General features: G+C 44.5%; 1 protein-coding gene across 5 annotated transcripts in view; it reads right to left on the reverse strand.

The window, feature by feature from the left end:
* SH2D4B (SH2 domain containing 4B) overlaps nt 1-21,335 on the reverse strand; it is a 277,198-nt gene that overhangs the window by 15,521 nt on the left and 240,342 nt on the right. The gene's annotated exons all lie outside the window — the stretch shown is intronic.

The following is a 21,335-nucleotide window of genomic DNA, read 5'->3' on the forward strand; positions in this document are numbered from 1 at the left end:
TAAATGCATTCTATGTGTATATTTGGGTCCTATTCCCAAGATATTTAATTATCATATGCAACTATTCCAAAATACGGAATATTCCATTATCCAAAATAGCCCTGGTCCCAAGCATTTTGGATATGGGAGACTCAACCTGTATAACATTTTACAGGAACTAGTAAATTGCATTAATCCTTTCAAATATCTACGCATCAAACACCTTTCGTTCTTAGGATGTTCCACAATAAAGAAATTCTTAAAAACAAACAAATTGTTTTTAGTCCTAACCTGCTGGACATTTTACATAGAGACAGCAAACTCCTTAATATGCATTTCAAAGAAAAGGCTTGTTCAGTAACCACCAAACCCCTCTACTAGGCTAGGGCAATTACCATATCACTTTCTATGTCAAGACGGAAATTCCTTATACAATAATATACTCTTGAAACACATTTCTATAAGTGCATAGACTGTACATATAAAAATGGTATTTCCACAACTGCTCATGATACATTAAATATAACATGGAGTGGAGAGTGTCATGGCCCCTACAGGAGAACCCAGAATCAGACCCCACTACTTACCTGTCCTGGTGCTGTCAGGTGTTCTCCACGGTGCATCGTGGGTCTGTGGGCATCTGGTCTCCATGACTGCTGTGGACGCTCCATCTCCTGGGTCTGTGGTTGCTGCTGCTTAACTCCTGCCACACTGGCTCCTGTATGCTGCATCCTCTGGTGATCCTGGGATCTCACGTGATTAACTCATTGCCATTCAGTGTTCAATGCACAGGCATTTATTATCATTATTATTATTATTATTACATTTTATTTATAGGACACCACAAGTGGTCCGCAATGCCGTACATACAGTAAAGGGTACACAGAACATAACATTACAATACAGTAACCAAAATATAAACAGAACACAAGTAACAATTAGCAGCACAATTCTCCATACACAGTACAGCTCTGAAGGTGAAGGCTTTCATACAAGTGCTAGAGAAGACGGCTGTGAGACAGTGGGAAGGAGGAACCTGCTCCTAGGAGCTTACAATCTATGGGATCTTCTGGGAGTTCACCTGTTACCTGAACTACCAATGGGAAGGTAGTTCCTGGTTTCCTCTCAGCTTCAGCCAATCAGCAGCATTTGGTACCTATAAAAGGACTTCCTTGGTGGTCAGCAGATTGCCACTGCGATATTCTTCACATATTCGAGTGTGAGTCCTCGTGAGCATGTGCTCTTCAGTGTCCCCACACTGATTCTTCTGTACCTGCTACAAATATCAGTACCCAGACAAATTTACCGATGCCAGCAAAGATCTCTCCGGTACCAGTCCAGAGTTCAGCCTCACCGGTATCAACCTGGAGTTCAGCTTCAACGGTACCAGTCTGGAGTTTGGTTTAAACTTCAGCAGTGCTAACTAGGACTCCTCTGGTCCCTGTCCAGTGACCTGTTCTAGCTCCATCTGCGCCAGCTTGAAGACCCCCTACATCTACTACCTTCATTTAGCTCATGCCTTACTGCCTGTCCATGGCAATTGTAGGCTTCTTTTCCTGAGTACTTTCTGCTGCTCCAACTATATCGCCTAAAGTAAATGCGCAAAAACGACATCAAGCCTTCTAGTTTCCAGCATATCACTGGCTCATCCCCTCTAGTCCCTGATTCCAGTCCGGGAACACTAACAAGCCAATCGCTGAAAGTGAGACTTGAAGCCAGACTGAAATGGGTCAAGGATGGAGTGGTAGGAATGAAAGTCGGCAAGGCAGTGGTATATACAATATGCTAAAAGAATTTCGAGGTGAATGGGAAGAGGGAGATGGGCTGGAAGTTGGAGAGAGTGTTAGGTTTAAGGGTGTTTTTTTATGAATGGGGTGACAAGGGCATGCTTGAATGCAGAGGGGACAGAGCATGATTAAAGGGAGAGACTGGAGAGATGGACAAGATGGGAACAAGCAACAGAAAAGAGGTATCAGAAAAGGCAGGAAGGGATCGGGTTGGGGGGCGGCTGGATTAGGGCTATGACTTAATATTCAGATACAGGAGAGAAAGATGTCAGAGTTGGTGAGATGCATGGGGAGGCATGGTTTAGGAAAGGAGGGGGTAAGGTGCTGAGGGTTTGGTAGAATGGAGTGTAATTATGTATGGAATCAATATTAGATGTGAAGTGTGTGGCAAAGTTAAGGGCAGATAGAGAGGATATGAGGCGAGGAGTAGGGAAGCTTAGGAGGGAGTAGAAATTGGTAAAGAGACAAAAGGGGTCTGAGGACTGAGAGGAGATAATATTCTTAAAATATGACTCTTTAGAAAGAGGGCAGTACTGTAGGTTGAGAGCATACATTTGAAAGGGATGAAGTCTGCATAGGAGCTCGATTTCCTTCACGGTTGCTCAGCAGTTGCAAGCACTTTTGTAGGTATCTAATGCATTTGGAGTGCTAGGCTTGAGTTGTGGATCTGGTGAGGGTAAGTAGTGATCGCTGGAGCCACAGAGTTAAGAGCAGAAGTAAGGGAGACATTGCAAAGGAAAATGGATTTTTCAGGGCAGGAGGAGAGATATAATGGGGGAGAGAAGTTAGTCGGGCAGGAAAATTAAGGATACATTGTCAATAGCCTCAAGGTTATGCTTAGTGATGGTAGCCTTGGAAAGCAGAGGTGGAAAATGAGTGAGGGATCACTTAATATAGAGAAGGTGATGGTCAAAGGGAGAATGGTGAATTGGTGTAATCAGAGATATCACAGCAATGATTGAAGAGCATCTCAAGCAAGAGTTTACTCATATGGGAGGGTGATGATGCCCATTGAGAGAGGCCAAGTGATAATGTGAGGTTAAGGAGTTTAGAGGCAAAGAATTCTCTGGGGACATCAATAGGGAAATTGAAGTCACCTATTATGAGGGCAAGAAGATCTGAAGATAGGAAGCAAAGTTGTCAAGGAATTTAGTGGGAGGGCTAGTTGGAAGATAAATGACAGCTACTTGAAGGGGAACAGGTTAGAAAAGGTGAATATCATGAACCACGAATGTAGAGAATGAGAGAATGCTTATGAGGGAATGAGTTGGTAGGAGTAACCAGAGGATATAATAACCCCAACACCACCACTATGGAAATCCCCAGCTAGGAGGTCTGAGAGAATGTGAGGCCCCCAGAGGATAGAGTCACAGTAGAAGTGGTATCAGTGGGGGAAATCCAGGTTATGATGAGGGCTAGGAGATTCAAGGAGATTGAGATAGCTATGGCAAATTTATGGGTGCAGATATCAAATTCTAAAATAGACAATGTTAGAAGTAAAATAATTTGAGGCTAAGCTAAAGAGCAATGGTAATTTAGGCTGGACTTTCAAGAATATAAAGGCAAATTGACATTAGTAAAGAATACAAATATATAGTCAGATGTTTTGAAAAGCAAACATCCAGCACATTTGGTTGCAAGCAAAGGGGTAAGTTCTTGCAGTTTCCAAGCAGAGAGTTCAGTGCAGAGTGCCCAGGTTTTTCAAGCAGCAGGTGTTTTGGAGAGTGAGCCAAGTCAAAATTTTTGCTTCAAAGTAGTCCTTTTGAAGTAGAGATTGCTGATAGAATGTTCTCATTTGTTTTAATAGCTAACAATCTAAATACACTTTGAAAATAGGCACTTAGATAATATGCAGCCTTATCAGCCAGTAGCCTGTTTAGAGTGAACTTAAGAAAAGTGAGGCATGTTTGCTTATTAATAGCACCCCCCCCCACTACAAGTCTAGCAATAAAAAACAAACAAGCACAGTATAAACTTCCCTTCATCCAGTTAATTGGATCCTCAAAGGGGTTTATTCATCATTCATTATGGGCCCACTACACATGCTGAAATGTTACTTTCAGCATGTTTTTAGTAAGGGAGTCATTCATTATTAGGGGCCCTATAGTATTCATCAAACATTTAGGAGTTTGCCTGCTGGAACCAATGGCATCTTCAGATGGTGCTGGTTACTGTAACCCAGCTGCTCCCAATGGGAAGGAGTTCCAGGGTTGCGAAAAAGGATCGGATTCCTCTGCCATATCTGCAATGTGCGGCCAGCATTCCTATGCATGCGTCAACTCAGGTCACACATGCGCAGTCGATCAGATTGTCAATGGTATCACTGCTACTTTGGTAGCAGTGTTTGTGATCTTTTCTGAGCAGCTGTCCCTGCACTGGAGCAATATTGAATTGCTTCCGGTAGTTAAGTATCCACAACCACTAATCATGATGAGTTGGATACTTAATTAATGGGGACTCCAAAGTGATCTACTGTAACTACAACAAAAAGATCTCAAGGACTGGTATGCTTGTTTAAGGCCAGGTGAGAAACTGATATGTAGTGGAACTAGTGCAAATTGTACAAAAATTGGTTTAAATCCATGGAAATCATTTACCTCCAGTTCCTCAAGAAAATATAGTAATTTGACCATAAGGGTTTCTCTTGGACAGAAGTTGTTCTCTTTCAGAAATTAACAAGAACATTTCCAACCTGGGAGATAAGATAAGTGACTAAAATAAATCTTTGATAAATATGAAAAAAAAGCAAGCAAGGATACTGTATTTACATGATCACTGCTGGGGCTCCTTCTCCTGAGAGGGTTAAGGCATATGGATTTAGATTAGGTTGAGGTTGAGAGTTTCTTCATTAAATTGACAGATTTGTTTCAGGGAAGAGAAATCTTAATGTTAGTTTACACTTCATAAACCTCACATTAAATATTAAACAAAATGTTATTTAAAATGTGATTTGTTCTCATAACCTAAACTAGGACTCATGTCTGATATAAAAGTGCCAGGAGTGGGTGGGAGGGACTGGCACAGATTACATAGGCCTGAGCCACCGTGGGGGCACGGGAGTGCAGGGGAGACACAGCCACACCCACCTGGGCAATCTGGTAACCACTCCCTCTTTAGTGGTCACACCTCCTAGCACCCAACCTGCTTGAGATGTCTGCAGCACAACTGATATGCAAGCATGGAAGTGTGTGTGTGCAATGTAGACATTGAACTGAAATTCCAGACAAAAAATGGCCTTCTAAGGACCAGTTTCCTGAACATGTGCAATAACACTTGATAGGAACAATCAAACAGGAAATAACATTGGGATACATAGGGACTATAATGCATTAAAGCTGAGGTGTTCAGTTTTGCTGACAACCGAACACACCCGAACATTGGGGTCCCGAGTCGAATAGCGTCCCAGCTCGGATCACTTTCCCAGTAGAACCAAGACCTGACTCCGGTGTTCTTGCAAGTTCGGAACTGGGATCTAATAACCTTGATCACGCGTATTTTGGATTGCATTTAAGTCCCTCCCTCGTAATTTCAGGTCATCTGAGGTGGCCAAAATTGACAGAAAATTAAAGTGAATATTACTGATGTTAGTAATACTATAGGAACAAAAACAAGTCCAAGCTACATGATTTTAGCTGTTTTTATCAACTCTTAAACACAACCAAAACCGAACCAAAACACTTGAGGTTGGTTTTACCAAAACCAAAACACGATGATGATTTTTAACCAATACATGGGGCTCTGTGCACATCCTTATAATGCATACAATCTACAATAAAAGCATTCCGTTACTGAAAGATTTAAATAAGACAGTGTAAGCACTCCTTGTGTTGCCTCCTAGCATCACTTCTACCAATTTCATTAAATGCTACAGTAGCAGAAAGTACTTTAGACTGAATATATAATACACAAAGCAGTAAACACTAAATCACTGCGGCAGACTGGCCATATTTCTAATGTCAAGGCCAGTCCTGTTACACCACATTTCCTTAAACGTGAAGAACAGCGAAGAAAAACACTAGCAGTTTGACAGGCAAGAACCAGTTTGATCTATAGTTTCTTTAACCAAGTGTCAGGGAATAATGTTTTAAAGCACATATGCCAGTTTTCAGAAATAGTGATTTTCTTTTTTAAGCACTTTGTGGCTCTGGTTATTGCAGGGTGGAATATATTACTGCATCATAAAATATATTAATGCTACTATGAAGCAGAATAAATTATACATGCAAAATTCAAATCAGATTCACCAATTTATATATGACAATAACCCAAATGGACATAATCTGCTGTATGTAATAATTCCATTCTCTCTGTGTCAAATAGAGATCTAAAGTTCTGTAGCAAAATAGAAAACATTTTTTTGCTGTCAACAATACAATTTTATTACTTGAATGATCACCATAACTATACAGTAAAAGGTATTCACAAATACATATGTAAAAGATCATCTATAATCATTTCATTTAAAGTCTTTGACCAAGTTTTACTAGTTACTATTCCTTTTTGTGATGTTCTTTGGTTGAAAAGCAGCATCTTAACTCATAACATTGTGGTCAAGCTGATATGTTAACAGATCTGAAGCCTGTTTAAAGAACTAATATAATCTAGAGAGCTGTATCAAATGTTCTAAAGAGGAAAAGTGGAGATGTTTCCCATAGCAATCAATCAGCTTCTAGCTATCATGTACAGGGGCGAACTGGGACTGGGACATCTGCCCCCGCCCGGTAGAAATTTAGCGATTCAGGGCCACCCGTACCCGCACTCTGGCAGGCTGTGGGGGCCACTGGCAGGCAGAGGATGGTCCCTGGCCCGGCTGCTCTGTAGCCAAGGAACCGCTTCACAATCGGAGCAGCCAGGTAGCTCCACCACCCTTAGCTACTCTGTCTCAGCAGTCACGTCAGGGCGGCTGCGCGGAAGTGTGCGCCACTGCAGGAGGCCGGGAGCAAGCCACCGCCAAGCAAGAAGAGCCGGCTTGTAAAGCAGCTGCAGGTATGTTGACCAAGTATGTCCACCACAGGAAGATCTTTCATTTCTTTTTCTGGAGCAACACTATTAAGAGTTCAAGGAATTCCTGGGCAAAGAAGCTTTATGGGTAGATAGTTGTATAAAATCAAACCTATAATGGAAATTGGAAAGTGACCAAAATTTTTTCTGATTAGCCATTTCTGTGCTCTGATAATGCAGGGCCAGGCACTGCAGATACTAGGTCACTGGCATTGAATAGACGCTGGATATATGTAAGAGGAATGAGTCTTGAAGGTAATCCCCATGTTGGCATACACAGTCGCTATATCCAAGTCCACGATCTGAGTACAGGATTTTTCTTTCAGAATAGTAAGATTGTGACATGTAAGTTCTAGCAATGTTATCAAGATTTAAGTCATACACCATAAAATGGACTGTTTGAGACTTGGGGCTCTATGTACTACAAACTGCATTGGTAATGCAGATTGTAGTGTGATATTACCGACTGAATTTGCATTGCGAATTCAGGCAATATCACAGGGATTTGCGAGAAAGCTCTGTCCCTGCGAATCCCTTCCGCACACTAGTCATGGTATTTTCGCAAAAAAATACCGTGACCAGTGCCCCGCACATGCGCCGACCGACCGTCACTGCTACACCCCCCGGTGCTAAGCTCCGCCCCCATCGTTAAGCCTCGCTCCCTCGATCGCTGACCCCCCCGCAACCCCCCCTCCCTTAATTACGCTTACCTGCATGATCTGGGCTCAGGTGATGTCCTCCATGTCCTCTGGTCAGGTGATATCCCATACTACCCTGGGACCCGATCACCTGATGACCGGGCCATAGTGCAGCATGGGAGACCAGCTGACCGGAGGGAGGACATCAACCGGAGCCCCGACCACAGGTCTCTGGAGTCAGGTAAGTACATTTTTTTTTCACTTTTTTTTTAATTTTTTTACACTGTATCAGCGTGTGGTCTGTTTAGACCACACAGCTGATTACTGGGGCCAACTCTCAGCTCTGCTTTCCAGGTGGTGTTATTATCACAGGGCTTTCCCTGGTATTTTTTACAATTTATTTTTAGTAACTCTGGGCCTGATTCAGACCCGCTCGCGAGCGCTGAGTGCTCGCAAGCGGGTCGATGTTGGCCCAGTGTGCATGCGCACGACGGAGGCGGCTCCGTCGTGCGCATGCGCAAGTCCCGGATAGCGACGGGCAAGCCGTCGCTCCAGGTCTCGCTACAAAGCGGGCATGCTGTCGATGGTGAGTGACAGCATGACCCCTTTGGTGGGCGTGCCGGGGGCGTGGCTGCCCAGACAGAGGCATTCCCATGGGATGCCTACCGTCTTGGGCCGGCCCCACTGACATCACAAGTGATTTCAGCGGGAGTGCTCTCGGCGCTGATAGAGCCAAAAGCACTCCCGGGCTTGCGGCAACAAGACCCTACCACAAGGGTCTCGTCTCAAGCCCGATGGTTGCAATGGTCTTGACCATCGCGACCATCTTCCTGGCCGCTCGCTATAGCTGTGGGACGGCCCTGATTCAGAGCGGGCGCTCTGTCAGAGCGTCCGGCTCTGAATCAGGGCCTCTGGTCGGATCACATTTACAATTATGGGAAATGCGATCTGCTTACTAAAAATAAGTGATACTTAGGGGTTGGAGTAGAATTTTACGAATTCTACTCCAATTTCCCTATAGTAACTGTAGGTGAAACTAAAATAATGTGAAATGGGTGTGAAAACATCCTTTTTCACTTTATTTTAGTAAAAATAATGTTAATAAATAGAGCCCATTACACTGTACAACAAATTAATACTTTTAATTTGTTTCCTTTCTAAAATTAGTCATACATTACTAATTTGAGATCAGGAAAAACTAAAATGATTTCAGAATGAGCTACACTACTTGCACTATACTGTATGTACATTAGTAATATAGTCATAGTGAAAAGCTATTTTAAAATAATCTGATATTTTCTTGATAGAAAAAAAATAACAGTTGTTTTAATTCAATCAATCACAAAACGAAACAAACATACATCATACGAAACAAACATACGGCATACGAAACAAACATACAGCATACGAAAGTACTAACTAATATAGTGGCCTATTCATGGGGGTGCTTTCTCTTTGCTTGTCGCTTGAACTCCTCTTCTGGGGCATCTCTTGTCACTGTCCAACAGTAGTGAGTCACCTACCCTGATATCTTTGTTCCATTGCTGAAATGTCTTGGTGGAATTGCTCACTATGCTTGTCGCTCAGTGCACCACAGTTAGCCTGTGTGGGTAATCCCATGAATCACATATATTTGAATAGGGGAGGGGACAAATAACTGATTCATTTAATTGGGTCATTAGGCCCCGCCCTCTCGCAGAACGCAGATTGCTGGTAAGATTCTCTCCATTCTGCCCAGTTCACTAGGAATACCCCTACATCGTCATAAATGGGCTACATCTTGGAACTCAGAGCTAACTGAGAGTTTTAAATGTCATATTCATTCTTTGCATGCTGAAATCAATTAGAAGTAACTATTTTCCAATCAGAAACATTTTCATTGTTGTGCAGTGTTATCTGAAACATCCACTTCATTAGAACTAATTAAGGGCATTTCCTAAATTGATACATGAAGTAAAATATCCTTCCATGCTAGATATGAGCTACTTTTCTGTATCACAGCTGAAGATGCTCTGAGCTCCCACAAGAAAATACTGAATGTTTCAGGTAAAGGGTACAATGATATAACTCCAGACTTAGGGCCTGATTCAGAGTTGGGAATAGAGTGATATGTCTCTCTCAACTGTAAACCTGAACAAACCATATTGCAATGCAAGGGGTGTAAATGCATACATTTTTTTACATGTAGGGTAAATACTGGCTGCTTTTGCATGTAGCCCACAAATACTGCACAGCTTTATTATTACTCTACAATTTAGATGTCAATTTGGAAACACTCCACCCAAATCTAAATCTCTCTGCACATTTTAAATCTGCCACACCTGCAGTGCAGCCTGGTTTCACCAAGATGATCAGTTGAGAGAGATATCTCTCTCTATTCCCAACTCTGATTCAGGCCCTCAGACATCCTCCCCTGAATGATGAATTGGTTTAGCATTAACTTAGGGTTAGGCACCCCCCCGGGAGGTTAGAGCGAGGCTAGGGGGAGGGTGGGTTAGGCTTAGGCACCCCCCTGGTGGACTTAGGTTTAGGCGGCGGGGAAGGGGGCATTAGGTTTATGCGCTTAGAGGGGGGATTAGTTTTAGGCACTAGAGGGGAAAGTTAGGGTTAGGGGGTAGATTAGGTTAGTCAATACTTACCTGTGGACGATTGGGATTTCTTCCTCTGTCGGCCACGCACTGTCGGGGTTTGAACCGCCAGCAAGGGGTCCAGCAGTAATTCATACCGATTCCCAAAAACTCATATGGACTCCACGTCTTTGTTGCAGACTGGTTTTCTCTTTAACAGGCAGAGGAATGAGTCTCAAATCAGTCTGGTGCGCAACTCATTACGTTTATACTGTAAATATGCACAAGCCTGGCCAGATTCCTCTTCCAGCTGAAGAATAGCTGTTGTCTATTCCGGGAGCCTATCAATATAACAGTCCATCAAGTCACAACATATCTGGATGGGTAAAATGGATGTTGGTGGTGCAGGACGCTGTCAGCAGTCTGACAAGCTGCCACAGACAGAAGCGGCTACGAGCCAAGGGTGATGCTTATACAGGCCAAGTGTTAGGATTTGTTTTTCTTCTCTCTCTGTGTTTTTTCATATAGACAGATTTTAGCTAGGTTAAAATTATAACATTAACTGGTAGAGTAATAAGGCCAGGCCATTCTTAGAAAGTAGGCCCATCCAATCTAGCACTTGTTTGAATGGTGCCTTTCCTGTATATAGCTTTGAGAATTTTGAATGCTGGCAAATATAATTTACAATATTCAAAAGTGTGGGTGTGATACACACTGAAGGGACTGGGGGAGGGAGGTTGCTGTGCGGTGGTTAATGAAAAATAGAGAGTGCTCTAAAGGGAGGGTACTGTGAGAGGTGGACATTTCAGGGGAGGGGAGATGAGGTGCTGTGGTTATTGTACTGTATATTGCTTCCTTTTATTTTATATCAGTCACTAGAATAGTATATGTTTGTCAGACAGGGCTGGCAGTTGATGTATTTTTTTATAGTTCTTACATAATTATTCATATATTTAATTACACATTTAAACTGCATCCCCATTAGATAAACCACACCTGGGGTGAGATGCATTAAATGGAAAATGCGATATAAAACCTGGGGTTTTACCGCACTTTCCATATGCACTAATGCGTGGCCGCTGGGGCTCTGATGCGGTTACCCTATAGCAGTGGTGGGCTGGGCCGGGGGGGCAGGGTGCCATGTGCCCCCGGGCTGCAGCGTCATGCGGGCCACGGACAGTCTGTGTCACTGTGACACAGACTGCACCGCGTGTGTAGCGCTGACCGGACGGAGTTCGGTCAGCGCTACACAGCACAAACACACAGCCACCTGAGCCAGCAGCTGTGTGTTTGCTTTAGCAGCTGATGAGAGTCAGACAGACTCTCATCGGCTGCTGCTCCCACTGCCAGAGCTGGACATCTTCCGGCTCCAGCAGTGGGTAATGGGAGTGACGTGTCACTCCCATGACGCGTCACTCCCATAATGCAAAGCGGCGGACGGAGAAGCTGATCTCGGCGGCGGGACCAGGAGCAGGAGCGGGTGTCAGGTAAGTGTTTTTTTTTTTATATATTATGTGTGTCTACTGCGGGGGGTCTGGCACTATAAGGAGGAGACCACTACTGGGGGCACTACAAAGGGGGGGACTACTACTACTGGGGGCGCTACAAGGGGGGGACTACTACTACTGGGGGCACTACAAGGGGGGGACTACTACTACTGGGGGCACTACAAGGGGGGGACTACTACTACTGGTGGCACTACAAGGGGGGGACTACTACTACTGGGGGCACTACAAGGGGGGTACTACTACTGGGGGGGACTACTACTAGGGGTACTACAAGGGGACTACTACTAGGGGAATTGCATAGGGGGAGGGGACTACTTCTAGGGGCACTACATAGGGGGGAGGAGACTACCACTGGGGGCACTGCATTGAGGGACCACTGCTGGGGCTCTATATAAAGGGCAATAGTGGGGGTACTGCATAGGGGGAAGACTACAACTGGGGCCACTATTTAAGGGGCACCCTTGTCTCTTAGCCTGAACTGCTCGCATGATTGCGGTAGGAAAATGCTACCACAAGCACTGCGAGCAGTTCATACGCCTTTCGATGTACTCGATTAATCTAATAAAAAGTGGAGATGACGTAGGATGCGAGCGGCCAGGGGGCGTTTTTTCAAAACTAGCGAGTGCATATTTCGTTCGCTCGTTTAGACAAAGAGGCATCAACAGACCGCAAAGAGCGAGCGCTCAATTTAAATAGCCGGGCCCTTTTTCTGAACGAGCGAGCGCAAATAGCGTCCGGCTCTGAATCAGGCCCCAAGAGTCCTGGTTTTAGTGATATCCATGCTTTAGCACAGATGGTTAAAGCAAAATAACTGAGGTACTAATTAAATCACCTGTGCTCAAGTATGGCTATCCTTAAAATATGGACTGTTAGTGTGCCTTGAAGACCGTGGTTTGGAACCCCTGCTATAGATGAACTTCTGTAACTGGTGATAGAAAATTTGTATATGAGACTAGACCCCCATCTTTTCAAGAAGAGACTATAAGGTAAATTTACTTATGTAGCACTTTTGATAGCCGCTAAGTCTTTGCCGGTTTGGCCATTGGATATAAAGGGACAATCTTATTAAATGCACTAATAGGTTTGACTTTGCATCATTCTTAATATTATTGCCCCTTTAAATCCAGTGGAGGCTGAAGTCACGGTGGCTTTCAAGAGCGCTGCATAGTAAATTTATCAGATGTGCTGAATTAAGTGTTTTTTGTTGAGCCAAAACAAAACCGCTCGTCTCTAATAGGAACATCTGCACTAACTAAGGGCCTGATTCATTACGGTTTGCAAATACGATTGTAATAGCGATTATGCAAGCAGTTTCACTGCGATAGTATGCTAATCCATTGCGATCGCTATGCCACTGCAGCACAACATAAGGCATACTTGCTTACTTTCCCAGGACTGTCGGGAGCCTCACAAAAATCGGGTTCAGCTCCCGACACCCCGCAAGAGGAGGCAAGTCTCCCGCATCATCCGCCGCACCACGCAACCGCATGTAGAAGTGGGCAGTTCGGGTGGCTATGACGCCATTCGCGCTAAATCGCCTCATCGTAACCCTGCCCCCTGATTTTTAATGCCGGTAATATCAGCATTATAAAGCGGGGGACGGGGCAGTGATGACGCGAACACGCGGACACCCCCCCGCTCTGCCCATTACAGCCGCCCGCACCCTCCCTGCTGGACCGACCTGGCTACCCTCCCGGAAGGGGCTGCCAGAAAGTCGTCATGTATGACATAAGAACGCCCACTTTACCTTACACACATCTGTAATCCTTAACAAGACTGCAAAATCATCGGTAACATTGAGTACCATCACAGCCTCATGCACATTTGCACAAGCTCTGACCTTACTCAGGAATTGCTAACCTTGTGGCACGCTATGAGTACTCAGGCTGCGTAAGCATCGCAGTGGATAATTTATGAACATCCATGCAACGGCTTTGAAGCGCACTGGCATGCTTGCATTCTGCCGACCACTCCCTGTGACCACCCACAAATGGCATTTCCTGTCAATCACTCTGCGATGGGTCTGTGTAGTCACTGTGATCACAGTGACTACACAGTCACTGCGCAGTATGCAACAATCGGTTGATTGTGTGAATAATTGCAGTTGCAATCCGTAATGAATCAGGCCCTAAGCTGGATAGAACCATCAAAGAGGATTTTACACATGTTTGGGCCATTTGTTTATAACACTGACAATTGAAATTCAGCAGTTCAGTCCACAAAACAAGAATATTAGACAAAAAAAGTCAATGTAATATACAATTCTCCTAATCAATTTGGTTATTTCCTGGTTCAAACTTTGCTTATACTATAGTACATACTGTAGGTTCCTGATGAGTTAGCTAGGTCTATCTCCTAAAAAAAAAAATCATATTTTTACTGTGACATAACTTACATGATTGACAAATGTTCACTATTAAAGTTTTTTTACTTTTTCTGTTTATGTCAAAAACTTTTGTGAGACTGTAGCCTGTTAATTCTCTTGGAACCAGTGGCATCACCGAAGCACATCACGTTAGTCATTCTGTATCACTTGATTGCAGTAAAATGATTGATTGGATTGGCATGAATGTGCTTCAGTGATATTTGATTTCCAGCAGATTTGGGCAAAAATTAAAAAATTTGGCCACAGAATATACACATTTGTTACCGGAATGGGACCTAAAGTATTCTCAGTCCCAACCACAGGACTGTCATTGTCCCAGTACTATTTTAAAATTATAAACTTCCCAATACGTATATTCCTAATAGAAAAGGAAAGGTGGGACTGAAAAATGATATTGCAGGAACTGTATTTCTCAAAATGACCAGTTCTGTGCTCAAAATGTCACCACAAATTTGCTCATCTCTAGTACATTGGATTTTTAGGACTATGGGCCTGATTCAGAGTTGTACGCACTAGCTCCAGCCGCTGCATCTTTTTACGCAGTGTCTGTGCTACAATATGCAAAATCTGCAGGAGGTACAGTATCATTTGTGAATAGACGCCTCCTTCCAGCTTCTGTGATCCGCTGCAGCATTGGATCACTTGCGTGACCATTGGACCAGGGGCGGAACTAGCGATGGTGCAGCCGGTGCCTTGCACCGGGGCCCGCTGTAGTGCAGGGGACCATTGCCGCCTGCATTCGACAGCGCCGCTGCCTGCCAACTTGGTCCCCATTCATTAAATGGTTGGAGCCGAAGCGGGCCCGCTTTGGCCACTCTGGCTTCAACAAGACAGACACCCGCCGCGGCCCGGCCCCTTGTTATGACACAGCGCATGTGACGTCATGACGTCACTAGCCCTGTGTCATAACAAGGGGCCCGGCTGCTGGAAGGGATCGAGAGGAGCCGAAGAGGAAGAAGCATATAAGGTAAGTGGTGGTGGTTTGGGGGGGGGGGAGAACGAGGCTGACACACACGCTGGGGGTGATAGGGGTTGAGATACATGCTGGGGGGGAAGAGGCTGACACGCTGGGGGGGAAGAGGCTGATACCCTCTGGGGGGAAGAGGCTGACACACGTTGGGGGGAAGAGGCTGACACGCTGGGGGGGGAAGAGGCTGACACATGCTGAGGGGGGAGAGGCTGACACACGCTAGGGGGGAAAGATGCTGACACGCTGGGGCTGGGACACGCTGGGGGGAAGAGGCTGACACACTGGGGGGGAAGAGGCTGATACACGCTGGGGGAAGAGGCTGATACACGCTGTGGGGGAAGAGGCTGATACACGCTGGGGGGGGAGGCTGACACACGCTAGGGGGGAAAGATGCTGACACGCTGGGGCTGGGACACGCTGGGGGGAAGAACTAGGCAGAGACACGCTGGGGATGGAGGGAAAATGAGATGCTGGGGCTGGGACACACTGGGGCTGGGGGGGGGAATGAGGCTGACACTTTGGTGCTGGGGGAGAAGAGATTGACACACATGCTGGGGCTGGGGGGGAAAGAGGCTGACACACTGGTGCTGGGACACACTCTGGGGGGAAGAATGAGGCAGACACACGCTGGGGATGGAGTGAGAATTAGGCTGACAGGCTGGGGGAGAGAATGAGGCTGACACACTGGGACTGGACAGACTGGATTTACTGAGTGGGGGACAGTGAGGGGTGTGGAAAAAACAAGACTGAGCAGCAGGACAGACACTGGATGTTATTACTGGTGTGGAGTGAGGGGTGGTGAAAACATTTTGTGGTGCGGGGTGCCCAAAGCATATTCTTGCACCTGGGCCCACCACTCTCTAGTTCCGCCACTGCGTTAGACATCTAAGGTACTCAGGATGGCCGGTGTAATCACACTGCAGAGGCAAGGAAATCTGCATCCAAATACGCAGACCCTGGCTTCAGCACACCTTGAAAACAGGGCTGACACGCCACCATTTTAAAAAATGCAGGCCGACGCTGTCCCCTTTCTGCCTCCAAATGACCGCAGCATGTATCATGCTGCAACAGAGGCGGCACTGCAACCGTCATCGCAGACACTGTTCTGCACATGTGCAGTACAGATCCTGAGCATGCGCAGATTGCAGAACATCAGAATTTTATATAAGCCATCGGGTTTGCGCACAACGCTAAATCAGGCCTTATGTTTTTGATTTATGAAGTAGATAAAAAAAATCACTCTTCTCTCAATTTAAGAAAAGGTTAACACTGAATAAATTTGAGATATCTCAGGTAGTGACATTTTTGCGCCCCTTCGCCCATCACCACAGACCTCTACTTGAACGATGTCCCTAGTAAATTAAAAAAACAGATAAATACTGAGCTGTGTTGCCTCTAGCTAATGCCATCTCAGCATAGAGTTAGCCATACCGGGCAGAGAACCAAGCATGCACGTATCACTATAACCCTTCACTGGCAGCCTCCACTTAGGAGAAGGGTTTTTGCCATGGCTTCTGTGAAATGTTAAACTACAGAGCAACTGCATTCAGGAACACTGTAATATGCAGCTCTACATACAGAGTCCAAGGAGCCACTGATGATAAATACAGCCTAAAACGATTTTTCTTCTGAATATAGAGAAAGAATCAAGCATATTGCAGTGCAGAGGACACCATGGGCAATATTTTAGTGGATAACTTCTATACCATGTTGCCCTTTCACTACAATACACCCTGCTTCTATTGTAGGATGCAGCTACATGATAACAATTAAAAAAATAAGTTGCTACATACAGTATAAACACTGCAGTTCAAAGCGCTAATTTGACATTTTGACATTGGTAAAATGATTATGTTGCAATTAATATATTGCACTAGGCAGAACAATATTTTCATTCATTCACTAATCCTCTGCCTCATTACACAGCTCTACTAAGTGTAAGAAGAGTCATTAACCTAACACATCAGTGGTCTCTGGTCTATGTTCTGCAATGCAGAAAACCAGAGAAATCAACTACTTAATTTGTAACATTGTCTTATTAAGCCTCATGATTAGCTGTCAAAGTTCGTATTCTAATTAACTTGAATTTTTTTGTAAAATAGGAGGGCACTAGACTGTTCTTTGAAAAAATATAGTGAAACAAAACCATATTACTATGCATAGTTACCTTTTATTGTATGCATAACCTAGTGTTGACAGGTCATTGATAACTAGAAACATACTTTACAGACTTAAGGCCTGAGTCAGCACACATCGCAACACAATCGCACCTGCATAATTGCACGCAATTAATTAGCAAAAATATGCTAATGCCTGCCACCACTTAGCCAGTGTAGACATCCACTACTGCCTTCCCACATCTGTAATACCTCGCAGTCCTGCGTATACATCGGTAACATCAGAGAACATTGGCCCATCACACGCACAATTACAGCAGCTCTGACCTGTCTCAGAATTTATGGGAAAGATTTCTGGACTGCACAACCTGACTATATAAATAATGAGAGGTGCTACCAGATGAGAGTAATTGCAGGCACAGAAACAGACAAATCTCAGGTGCACAACTCCAAATTATTAATAAAATATATAAATGCAATAAAATTTTGCAATCAGTAGAGGTTTTTAGCATAATCATGGTCAAGGTTATGGGCCTACCCACCATATCCAGGTAACCTCTTTCGGGTAGGTCCCTAACATACTAGGGTTCAAATCCAGAGCGCAGGACCCCCCAAAACTGGCCCAGCCAAGCCGCCCCAGGGCACCACCATAGTAAGAAAAGTGCAGTGTAAAGAGATAGTTAGGAGCAGCTGCTGCTGAATATAAAGAATGAAAATAAAAAAGTGAAATACATATATATTAAACACACAGTGAAGGGTTAAAATGTGTTATAAAGGAAAATGTGTTACAATGCAGTGCCCCGAGACAGCTCAACCAACACAATCCAGGGGGACCCACGCCCCAAAAATGAACCAAAGTTGCACTACAGTATATAACTTGTAGGACTTACCTATAATTGTGCCTAATACAGTGTGCATATACATTACCATACTCCATGCTTTTAAACCAATAAGGAAGGGTGCTAATCCAGAATGAGGGTGTCTCCTTTCCCTCAAAAGTGCAATAAAGCACATTAAATGGAGTATTTGGGAAAGATTTCTGGACTGCACAAACTGACTATATATATAATGGGAGGTGCTACCTGATGAGACTAATTGCAGGCACAGAAACAGACAAATCTCAGGTGCACAACTCCAAATTATTAATAATATATATAAATGCAATAAAATTTTGCAATCAATAGAGGTTTTTAGCATAATCATGGCCAAGGTTATGGGCCTACCCACCATATCCAGGTAACCTCTTTCGGGTAGGTCCCAAACATACTAGGGTTCAAATCCAGAGTGCAGGACCCCCCAAAACTGGACCAGCCAAGCTGCCCCCAAGGCACCACCATAGTAAGAAAAGTGCAGTATAAAGAGATAGTTAGGAGCAGCAGAGGTTACCTGGATATGGTGGGTAGGCCCATAACCTTGGCCATAATTATGCTAAAAACCTCTATTGATTGCAACATTTTATTGCATTTATATATATTAATAATAATTTGTTGTTGTGCACCTGAGATTTGTCTGTTTCTGTGCCTGTCTCAGAATTTGCAAGTCTCGTTGCAAGCAGTGAGCACTCAGGCTGCATAGGCAATCGCAGTGGCTAATTTATGCATGCCCATGTAACAGCATTCAAACGGACAGGCTTGTCTGCGTTTCTGTAACCACTCCCCGATCACAACACCCAAATTCTCATAGCCTTTCACTTACTCTGTGATGGATTCCACAATGCATCTGTAATCACAGTGCGATCACCATGCACACGCAGTACGCAATAATCGGCTGATCTGCGTATGCTGTTGCAATTGCGATCCATGCTTAGTCAGGCCCTTAGGAGTCTAGTTACTAAGTAGTGTTAGGAGACAGAGTGAAAAGTAATAAGAAAGTGATAAGGTGCCAGCCAATCAGCTCCCAACTGTCATTTTTCAAACACAGCCTATGAGATGACAGTTGGGAGCTGATTGGCTGGCACCTTATCACTTTCTTATTACTTTTCACTCTGTCTCCTAACACTGCTTAGTAACTAGACCCCTTAGTACTTTAGTACTATAATAACCTACTGTATAAATAAAATACTACAGTATATTAAGAAATTGTTATCATAGTATCAAAAATATTAATGGGCTCAGTTGAAGCAGGATAAATAGTAGTGGCATGATTGTTTTCTTTGCCTCTGATCTAAGGGGTCAAACTGTGATCAGCCAAAACTCTGTAGGAAACTGCAGTTTTCTTTGGAAAAACAGCTATTGCAGCACTTTGAGCTATTTTCTGAACCTAACCTATTTACTCATGCTTACTGCTGTTGCCATAGAACTATCTAAATGCTGATATATGAGACGTACTGAAAACATTAAAGTACTGGTCTCCCTAAGCTGCACATGAGGACCCACTAGCTACAAGCAGCGCCTTAGCTAAATTTAGACTTGTTTAAGATCTTGAGGATTATTTTGAGTTCTTAGCATATAGTAGATAAAATTATGTTTCATGACACTTTCACTGGGAGCTATCCAGCTCAGCTGAACCCACATTCACATGGAGTAGACTGTTTTAAGATTGGGGTCCCGGTTACTTGTCCCAGTTTTCCTGCTCCCTGAGTGGGTAATCAGATTTCACATTGGTGAGTCCATGCATTTTAGGAGCCTATGGAGTGCTTCCATTCCTGGTTCTGCACAGTCCCAGGCTACTGTCTCTATGGCCTTGATTTGTACAACAACAACAACTGTCCTGCCAAGGCCCTCAGCAGCTGTTGGGCATTCGGCCTCTGGGGCTGTGTCCGTTCCTAGTAATCTAATTTTTTCTCCTGTCACTGCGGTACAGTACCTTGCGTACCTTGCCAGGGCTCTGCCCCCTATTATTGGCTGGGCAATCAGCTGCCCTTGCTTCTGGCTCCCCAAGTTGCCAAATAGCCACTTCTCCATGCCCAGCAGCTACAGGCACAGTTGACCCTATTCACTGCTACTGTAGTTACAGGGACTGGGGAACATGGGGTAACTAATTACCTTAATTAATCCTTTTTATTCGGTGGCCAACTATCCTTGCTGTGATAATCTTTTTTTTTTGTCCAGGCCTTGTTTGCAACATCTGGGTGTAAATTTTGATGTACAGTAAGTGTCCATTTTTTTTCTGAAATTTTCAGTTGATTTTGCATATTGGAGCTTTACATAGGGCAAATCCAATAGAAAATTGCAAAAAAAAAACTTTAGACAGCAAATAGACCACTGGACCAAACATCAATTACAGTAAGTTAAATAGACAGTAAAAGAAATCCCAGATTTACTAACCATTGGGTTTGTAAACCTGATAGAACCCACAGAAACTTTGCACCACAATAGTCAGAAAAATAGACTTGCCAGTAGCAGGCCCTTCATGTCTGGGGATGCTGGCACTTGTGGTTCCCATTTCCCCCTAGATTATATGATCTATGCCAACTCATTGATATGTTAGTAGATTTGGGTCCAACTGTAAAGTAGGCCAATGTTTCTGTAGGGCTTCCCTCAGTTCCTTCCACTCCCTACAAACATTTCCAGCAAATCTAGGCCCTCATTCAGAGCCGTATGCTCTGAGCAGAGCGCACGCTCTGAATGAGGGCCGGGCTCCATTTTCATGGAGCGTCCTCCTGGACGCTCGTATAGCTGTGGGTCACCACCCACAGGCTATACGAGCGTGCTTTGTGATGGCCGCGATGGTCAAGACCATCGCGACCATCGAAATTGCGAGCCGGAGCCTGCGGTTGAGGTTTTCAACCGCAAGCTCCGGAGTGATTTTGGCTCTATCAGAGCCAAAATCACTCCCACTGACATCACTAGTGATGTCAGTGGGCCGGCTTCTGACGGGAGGCGTTCCCGTGGGAACGCCCCCGTCAGGGAGGCACGCCCCCGGCACGCCCACCAAAGGGGGCGTGCTGTCAATCAACATTGACAGCACGCCCCCTTTGATCGGACACAACGAGCGAAGGACTTTCCTTCGCTCGTCGCGTCTGGCGCATGCGCACGACGGAGCTCCCTCCGTCGTGCGCATGCTCAGTGCATAACATCGACCCACTTGCAAGCGGACAGCCGCTCGCGAGTGGGTCTGAATCAGGCCCCTAGTTTTTTAGATTGTTTATTTGTTTTTGACTGGCTGGTAAAGATGAGGGATTATCTTTTGACCTGTACTGCATTGTATTGTGCACCTACTGTATCCCCTATCCATTAATCTGACAGCCAGCTTTTCACTTTTACTTTTATAAAACTCTGCATCTCAGCAAAAAATTCCCCTTTAGGGATGTTTTCAATGGTGGTTGGGAAATGTGAGCTTGTGTGGTATCAAACTATTTGTAGCTGTCTTTTTCCAGTAAAGTTTGGTACCTATCATGCCATCTTTAGATTTACATATGTCCAAGTCCAAGAAATGTATCT

The sequence above is a fragment of the Taudactylus pleione genome, unplaced genomic scaffold, assembly GCF_031769625.1.
Source record: "Taudactylus pleione unplaced genomic scaffold, aTauple2 ptg001314l, whole genome shotgun sequence".
Lineage (NCBI taxonomy): Eukaryota > Metazoa > Chordata > Amphibia > Anura > Myobatrachidae > Taudactylus > Taudactylus pleione.